Raw genomic sequence first — 9,406 nt, 5'->3', positions numbered from 1 at the left:
TAATCTGCCAGACAGTATAATCTGCCAGACAGCAGTCAGTATAATCTGCCAGACAGTATAATCTGCCAGTCAGTATAATCTGCAGACAGTATAATCTGCCAGACAGTATAATCTGCCAGACAGTATAATCTGCCCAGACAGTATAATCTGTCAGACAGTATATAATCTGCCAGACAAGTATAATCTGCCAGACAGTATAATCTGCCATACAGTATAATCTGCAGACATATATATGAATAGCTGAACATTTGCACCCTAATTAAAATAGTGATTACTTGGAGAGAGAGAAAATAAAAGTGTTTACCTCTGCAGTATCCTGGTCTGTTATGAGGCTCCGCCTGGTGAGAGGAGGGGATCTGTAGGTCGGAATAGTCCCGACTGTGGAAGAGTTTCTCTGCATCAGTGGAGCCAATGCTGGTCAACAACAATACATTTATCAGCTGGAGTAAAATCAGCATCGTGGTTTGTTGCGGTGTGTCTTTGACACGGGTCAGTTTTGACGAGGGGAAGAGAGAGAGATAATGACCCACTGAAGTCCTCAACCAAAATGTAAAAGGCTCTTTTTCCAAAGTCACGCCCTTTAAAACGTGACACACTTTGAAGTTTTACAGAGTATCGACACTTCAATAAAGTAGACCTATAGAGATGGCCTATGACTCGCAATGCGCACTCGGCTGCCGAAAGGTAAACAAACACCTCTAAATAAAGCGGCTGCTAAATTAAAATGTCGGCCAAAGGTGTGACTAACGCTTCCCTGGTTACTAATGGATACTGGTTACTAATGGATACGGAGCGGTCTTAACGGTTGGCTTTTCATCCCGGACAGTAAAGGGCGGGAAAACAGCCACGCGACTCCCCCCAGGAAGGAACACACCTGTTTGGAACGCATAGCGCGCGTCTCTCCCCCCTCAGCTGGATTTATTCCGTTTTGTTTTAAAACGGCCATAAATAAAAATCAATAAATCACCATTTCAACATATTGTTATAGCTGTGCACTAATTGTTCACTATTTAATTTTTTATAATTAAATTAATCTTGTTCAATTCTCAATGTTCACTATTTCATTTTTTATAATTAAATTAATCTTTTTCAATTCTCAAAGTATGCTCATTTTTTTTTTTTTTTTTTTTTTTTAAATATATATTTTATTTATTTATTTAACCTTTATTTAACTAGGCAAGTCAGAATAAATGATTATATATAATGAAGGCCTACCTGGGAACAGTGGAGTTAACTGCCTTGTTCAGGGGCAGAAGGACAGATTTTCACATTTACATTTACATTTAAGTCATTCACCTTGACAGCTTTCCGGGGATTCGACACTAACCACTAGGCTACCTGCCTAGTGTGGCACAATAAAATAATTGTCTCAATGTTTTTACCGTCAAAACAATACTTCTATCAGCTCAGTGTATTCACAAGTTTATAAGAGCATGATTTGATACATTCAGTGTCAACAAATAGGCATAAATCCTTACAATATCTCTGTGGTGCAGGTGCACAACAACACATGACAATATAATAAATATACAGATGGTTATCCGCGATCAAATAGCACATAAACCCCACAACTAATAGAAAATACTTCACAGAGATAAATAAATCACAAACAATGCAATACCACAATCCTTTTTTTCACAGAGACTGAATGAGAACGTGATGGGGGACGGATCAAGTTTTTCGGGTTGGTTTGCGGGTCCGTCTCGTCAAGTCTGTCACTGTAAAGCCTTTGCTATCCCTGCGGCGAGGTGCTCAGCTGTAGGTTTGTCTGCTGAGCAGCTGACCGAGAGCCCCTCTGCCGCCATGGCCTCCGCTGTGGTGGGTCCTATGGCACCAAACTGGAAGACCAAACAACACAACATTTTAAAGTTCAATTGTATTGGCAGTATCCACAAGCTCAATGAAGATATCCACAGTCACATCGGAAAACGTTCTCACCTTTATCTGCACGAGTTGTTCACCTGACAGTCTCCTCACCGTTTCCAAACTGAACCTGACTCCCGACGGGCTGAAGAAAGCAATGCAGTCTGGAACACCCTGCGTGTGGGCGGAGCCCAAACCATGACGATTAGTGTATGAATGTTTCTGATCGATAACAACAACACAACAGGTGATGGGGAGGCAGGGTAGGCTAGTGGTTAGAGTGTAGAGGTGGTAGGGTAGCCTAGTGGTTAGAGTGTAGAGGTGGTAGGGTAGCCTAGTGGTTAGTGTAGAGGAGGCAGGGTAGCCTAGTGGTTAGAGTGTAGAGGCGGTAGGGTAGCCTAGTGGTTAGAGTGTAGAGGAGGCAGGGTAGCCTAGTGGTTAGAGTGTAGAGGAGGCAGGGTAGCCTAGTGGTTAGTGTGTAGAGGTGGCAGGGTAGTCTAGTGGTTAGAGTGTAGAGGTGGCAGGGTAGCCTAGTGGTTAGAGTGTAGAGGTGGCAGGGTAGCCTAGTGGTTAGAGTGTAGAGGTGGCAGGGTAGCCTAGTGGTTAGAGTGTAGAGGCGGCAGGGTAGCCTAGTGGTTAGAGTGTAGAGGCGGCAGGGTAGCCTAGTGGTTAGAGTGTAGAGGTGGTAGGGTAGCCTAGTGGTTAGAGTGTAGAGGCGGCAGGGTAGCCTAGTGGTTAGAGTGTAGAGGCGGCAGGGTAGCCTAGTGGTTAGAGTGTAGAGGTGGTAGGGTAGCCTAGTGGTTAGAGTGTAGGGCGGCAGGGTAGCCTAGTGGTTAGAGTGTAGAGGTGGCAGGGTAGCCTAGTGGTTAGAGTGTAGAGGCGGCAGGGTAGCCTAGTGGTTAGAGTGTAGAGGTGGCAGGGTAGCCTAGTGGTTAGGAGTGTAGAGGCAGCAGGGTAGCCTAGTGGTTAGAGTGTAGAGGCGGCAGGGTAGCCTAGTGGTTAGAGTGTAGAGGGGCAGGGTAGCCTAGTGGTTAGAGTGTAGAGGAGGCAGGGTAGCCTAGTGGTTAGAGTGTAGAGGTGGCAGGGTAGCTTAGTGGTTAGAGCGTTGGACTGTAGAGGTGGTAGGGTAGCCTAGTGGTTAGAGTGTAGAAATCTGGTGGCAGGGTAGCCTAGTGGTTAGAGTGTAATTGAAAATAGGCAGGGTTCTTAAAACTGACTTGCCTAGTTAAATAAAGGTAAAATAAATAAAATAAACAGGGTAGCCTGTGGTTTGAGTGGAGGAGGCCGGGACTTAGTGGATAGCTTCCTGTACCTGCTGTTAAAATGGTTGCTCAGGTTCTTCTCCAGTGGTTAGAGTGTTGAGCTGCTGGGTAGCCTCAGTGGTTAGAGGAACTGTAGAACAAAAACAAAAGTAGCCTAATGGTTAGAGTGTGTAAATAATACAGGGTAGCCTAGTGGTTAGAGTTATAGAGGGAACACCGGTTTTCCTCAAAGTGGTAAAACTTCTAATGGAACCACAGGGGAAAAGAAGGGTAATATATTGGTTAGAGTCCTATAGGCAAGCCAGAAGGTAGCCTAGTGGTTAGAGTAATAGGCGGCCTCTCCTAGGGTAGCCTAGTGGTTAGAGTAATATATTGGCATCCTCTCCTATATCAGAATGTAGGTCTAGTTAGAGAAGAGGTAATATATTGGCATCCTCTCCTATATCAAGCCAGAATGTAGGTCTAGGCGAGCAGGGTAATATATTGGTCCTCTCCTATATCAAGCCAGAAGGTAGCCTAGTGGTTAGAGGTAATATATTGGCATCCTCTCCTAGGAATGTAGGTCCTAGTGAGAAGAGGTAATATATTGGCATCCTCTCCTATATCAAGCCAGAATGTAGGTCTAGTTAGAGAAGAGGTAATATATTGGCATCCTTCCTATATCAAGCCAGAATGTAGGTCGTTAGCCGAAGAGGTAATATATTGGCATCCCTCCTATATCAAGCCAGAATGTAGGTCCTAGTTAGAGAAGAGGTAAAATTGGCATCCTTCCTAAAAGCCAGAAGGTAGGTCTAGTTAGAGAAGAGGTAATAATTAAAATCCTCTCCTATATCAGAATGTAGGTCTAGTTAGAGAAGAGGAAAGTCCGGGATCCTCTCCTATATCAGAATGTAGGTCTAGTTAGAGAAGAGGTAAATATTAAAATCCTCTCTATATCAGAATGTAGGTCTAGTTAGAGAAGAGGTAATATATTGGCATCCTCTCCTATATCAAGCCAGAATGTAGGTCTAGGTTAGAGAAGAGGTAATATATTGGCATCCTCTCTGATAAACCAGAATGTAGCGTCTAGAGGAACTAATTATTGGCATCCTCTCCTATATCAAGCCAGAAGTAGGTCTAGTTAGATAAGAGGTAAATATTACATCCTATTCTATCAGAATGTAGGTCTAAAAAAGGTAATATATTGGCATCCTTCCTATATCAGAATGTAGGTCTTTCCCTCAAGAGGTAATATATTGGCATCCTCTCCTATATCAGAATGTAGGTCTAGTTAGAGAAGAGGTAATATATTGGCATCCTCTCCTATATCAAGCCAGAATGTAGGTCTAGTTAGAGAAGAGGTAATATATTGGCATCCTCTCCTATATCAGAATGTACGGTCTAGTTAGAGAAGAGGTAATATATTGGCATCCTCTCCTATATCAAGACAGAATGTAGGTCTAGTTAGAGAAGAGGTAATATATTGGCATCCTCTCCTATATCAAGCCAGAATGTAGGTCTAGTTAGAGAAGAGGTAATATATTGGCATCCTCTCCTATATCAAGCCAGAAGGTAGGTCTAGTTAGCTAGCTCAATATAAAACACAACATGAAACATTTTCAAAGATTTTGCTGAGTTACAGTTCATATAACGAAAACAGTTCATATTAAATACATTCATTTATGGATTTGTGACTGTTCCACTGGATGTCATAAGGTGAATGCACCAATTTGTAAGTAGCTCTGGATAAGAGCGTCTGCTAAATGACTTAAATGTAAATGTAATGATTTCACATGACTGGGAATATAGATATGCATCTGTTGGTCACAGATACCTTAAACAAAAAGGTAGGGGTGTGGATCAGAAAACCAGTCAGTATCTGGTGTCGACCACCATTTGCCTCATGCAGTGCAACACATCTGCGTCGCATTGAGTTGATCAGGCTGTTGATTGTGGCCTGTGGAATGTCGTTGTCCCACTCCTCTTCAATGGCTGTGAGAAGTTGCTGGATATTTGTGGGAACTGGAACCACGGCGTCGTACACAACGATCCAGAGCATCCCAAACATGCTCAGTGGGTGTCATGTCTGGCGAGTTGCGATATGGAGCTGTATATTATCATGTGATGGCGGCGGACCAATGGCACAACAATGGGCCTCAGGATCTCGTCACAGTATCTCTGTGTATTCAAATTGCAATTGATAAAATGCAATTGTGTCCGTAGTTTATGCCTGCCCGTACCGTCACCCCAACGCCACCATGGGGCACTCTGTCCACAAAGTTGACATCAGCAAACTGCTCGCTCACACAACGCTGTCTGCCATCTGCCCGGTACAGTTGAAACCAGGATTCATCCGCGAAGAGAACACTTCTCCAGCGTGCCAGTGGCTATCGAATGTGAGCATTTTCCCACTGAAGTCGATTACGACGCCAAACTGCAGTCAGGACAAGACCCCGGTGAGGACAACGAGCATGCAGATGAGCTTGTGAGGCCGGTTGGACGTACTGCCAAATTCTCCAAAATAACACTGGAGGCGGCTTATGGTAGAGAAATTAACATTCAATTATCTGGCAACAGCTCTGGTGGACATTCCTGCAGTCAGTATGCCAATTGAACTCTCCCTCAAAACTTGAGACATCTGTGGTATTGTGCCGTGTGACAAAACTGGGTTATCGTGGCAACGGAGAAATGTTCACTAACGGGATGTAAACAAATATTTTAGTTCAGGGTAGTTGCGTTTAAAAAGGTAAATGACTGTCGTACGTTCAAGGATGAGGCGCGAGAGAACGTCTGCAGTCCCAGTGTCCTCTCCCAGGGGAACCAGACCTAGGTTTTCCACTACGGAAGAAATACAGACAACTGATTACTGAAATATAATACCAAACAGAAACCTACTTTTCATCTAATGACATTAATACATGTAGTAGTTTATGGTATTAATACAGTAGTAGTTTATGGTATTAATACATGTAGTAGTTTATGACATTAATACATGTAGTAGTTTATGGTATTAATACAGTAGTAGTTTATGGTATTAATACAGTAGTAGTTTATGGTATTAATACAGTAGTAGTTTATGGTATTAATACAGTAGTAGTTTATGGTATTAATACAGTAGTTATGGTATTAATACAGTAGTAGTTTATGGTATTAATACAGTAGTAGTTTATGGTATTAATACAGTAGTAGTTTATAGTATTAATACAGTAGTAGTTTATGGTATTAATACAGTAGTAGTTTATGGTATTAATACAGTAGTAGTTTATGGTATTAATACAGTAGTAGTTTATGGTATTAATACAGTAGTAGTTTATGGTATTAATACAGTAGTAGTTTATAGTATTAATACAGTAGTAGTTTATAGTATTAATACAGTAGTTATGGTATTAATACAGTAGTAGTTTATAGTATTAATACAGTAGTAGTTTATGGTATTAATACAGTAGTAGTTTATGGTATTAATACAGTAGTAGTTTATAGTATTAATACAGTAGTAGTTTATGGTATTAATACAGTAGTAGTTTATGGTATTAATACAGTAGTAGTTTATGGTATTAATACAGTAGTAGTTTATAGTATTAATACAGTAGTAGTTTATAGTATTAATACAGTAGTAGTTTATGGTATTAATACAGTAGTAGTTTATGTATTAATACAGTAGTAGTTTATAGTATTAATACAGTAGTAGTTTATAGTATTAATACAGTAGTAGTTAATATAGTATTAATACAGTAGTAGTTTATGTATTAATACAGGTATTAATACAGTAGTAGTTTATGGTATTAATACAGTAGTAGTTTATGGTATTAATACAGTAGTAGTTTATAGTATTAATACAGTAGTAGTTTATGGTATTAATACAGTAGTAGTTTATGGTAGTTTATAGTATTAATACAGTAGTAGTTTATAGTATTAATACAGTAGTAGTTTATGGTATTAATACAGTAGTAGTTTATGGTATTAATACAGTAGTAGTTTATAGTATTAATACAGTAGTAGTTTATGGTATTAATACAGTAGTAGTTTATAGTATTAATACAGTAGTAGTTTATGGTATTAATACAGTAGTAGTTTATGGTATTAATACAGTAGTAGTTTATGGTATTAATACAGTAGTAGTTTATGGTATTAATACAGTAGTAGTTTATGGTATTAATACAGTAGTAGTTTATAGTATTAATACAGTAGTAGTTTATGGTATTAATACAGTAGTAGTTTATGGTATTAATACAGTAGTAGTTTATAGTATTAATACAGTAGTAGTTTATAGTATTAATACAGTAGTAGTTTATGGTATTAATACAGTAGTAGTTTATAGTATTAATACAGTAGTAGTTTATAGTATTAATACAGTAGTAGTTTATGGTATTAATACAGTAGTAGTTTATAGTATTAATACAGTAGTAGTTTATGGTATTAATACAGTAGTAGTTTATGGTATTAATACAGTAGTAGTTTATAGTATTAATACAGTAGTAGTTTATAGTATTAATACAGTAAGTTTATAGTATTAATACAGTAGTAGTTTATGGTATTAATACAGTAGTAGTTTATGGTATTAATACAGTAGTAGTTTATGGTATTAATACAGTAGTAGTTTATAGTATTAATACAGTAGTAGTTTATAGTATTAATACAGTAGTAGTTTATAGTATTAATACAGTAGTAGTCACCCTAAACATTCTTATAAAGTGTTTTGGTGCAGATAACAGTTCAATACTGTCAAACTGTAACGTTTCAGCTAACAGAACAACCCTTTCCTTCCCCAATAAAGTAAACGGAAAGTTGAGAGTGCAGCCCCCTATAAAACACTTGCAATACTGTCAGTAAACTGTCACTTGTGGGAAGTCATTTCCAGCTGACTGGCGGCCAGTGGTAATAAACATGGTTGACACGTTCCTGTGACAGCCAGGTGCCTGCCACACACACTATATCTAGTACCATCTCATTAAAGGGCCACACACACTATATCTAGTACCATCTCATTAAAGGGCCACACACACTATATCTAGTACCATCTCATTAAAGGGCCACACACACTATATCTAGTACCATCTCATTAAAGGGCCACACACACTATATCTAGTACCATCTCATTAAAGGGCCACACACTATATCTAGTACCATCTCATTAAAGGGCCACACACTATATCTAGTACCATCTCATTAAAGGGCCACACACACTATATCTAGTACCATCTCATTAAAGGGCCACACATACTATATCTAGTACCATCTCAACAAACCACACACACTATATCTAGTACCATCTCATTAAAGGGCCACACACACTATATCTAGTACCATCTCATTAAAAGAACACACTATATCTAGTACCATCTCATTAAGGCCACACACACTATATCTAGTACCATCTCATTAAAGGGCCACACACACTATATCTAGTACCATCTCATTAAAGGGCCACACACACTATATCTAGTACCATCTCATTAAAGGGCCACACACACTATATCTAGTACCATCTCATTAAAGGGCCACACACACTATATCTAGTACCATCTCATTAAAGGGCCACACACTATATCTAGTACCATCTCATTAAAGGGCCACACACACTATATCTAGTACCATCTCATTAAAGGGGCCACACACACTATATCTAGTACCATCTCATTAAAGGGCCACACACACTATATCTAGTACCATCTCATTAAAGGGCCACACACACTATATCTAGTACCATCTCATTAAAGGGCCACACACACTATATCTAGTACCATCTCATTAAAGGGCCACACACACTATATCTAGTACCATCTCATTAAAGGGCCACACACACTATATCTAGTACCATCTCATTAAAGGGCCCACACACTATATCTAGTACCATCTCATTAAAGGGCCACACACACTATATCTAGTACCATCTCATTAAAGGCCACACACTATATCTAGTACCATCTCATTAAAGGGCCACACACACTATATCTAGTACCATCTCATTAAAGGGCCACACACACTATATCTAGTACCATCTCATTAAAGGGGCATTATATCTAGTACCATTGCCAGTTGCTAGTTTATTAGGTACACCATCCCGTTCACAAAAAAAAATGGTTCTCTCCTATAGACAGTGAGTCACGTGGTCGTGGCTTGGCTATATGAAGGCAGGCAGACATTCAAAAAGACAAACATTAAGACCTGATAGCTAGTAAAACACACCTTGAAACTCGACAAACATCAACAATGGATCGACCCACTGAGAGAGCAACTCAATACTTTGATTTTCAGTTACTGTTGGATTGAACGTTAGAATGGGCAAACAAGTTGCCTAGGCT

General features: G+C 39.4%; 1 pseudogene; it reads right to left on the bottom strand.

Moving 5' to 3' along the window:
* Positions 1-1,706: 1,706 nt before the first annotated feature.
* LOC124030459 lies at positions 1,707-5,942 on the bottom strand (annotated as a pseudogene).
* Between the last annotated feature and the right edge of the window lie 3,464 nt (positions 5,943-9,406).

The sequence above is a fragment of the Oncorhynchus gorbuscha genome, unplaced genomic scaffold, assembly GCF_021184085.1.
Source record: "Oncorhynchus gorbuscha isolate QuinsamMale2020 ecotype Even-year unplaced genomic scaffold, OgorEven_v1.0 Un_scaffold_11757, whole genome shotgun sequence".
Lineage (NCBI taxonomy): Eukaryota > Metazoa > Chordata > Actinopteri > Salmoniformes > Salmonidae > Oncorhynchus > Oncorhynchus gorbuscha.
Note: the sequence above shows the minus strand (reverse complement) of the source record. Positions and strands in the feature narration are given on the sequence as shown.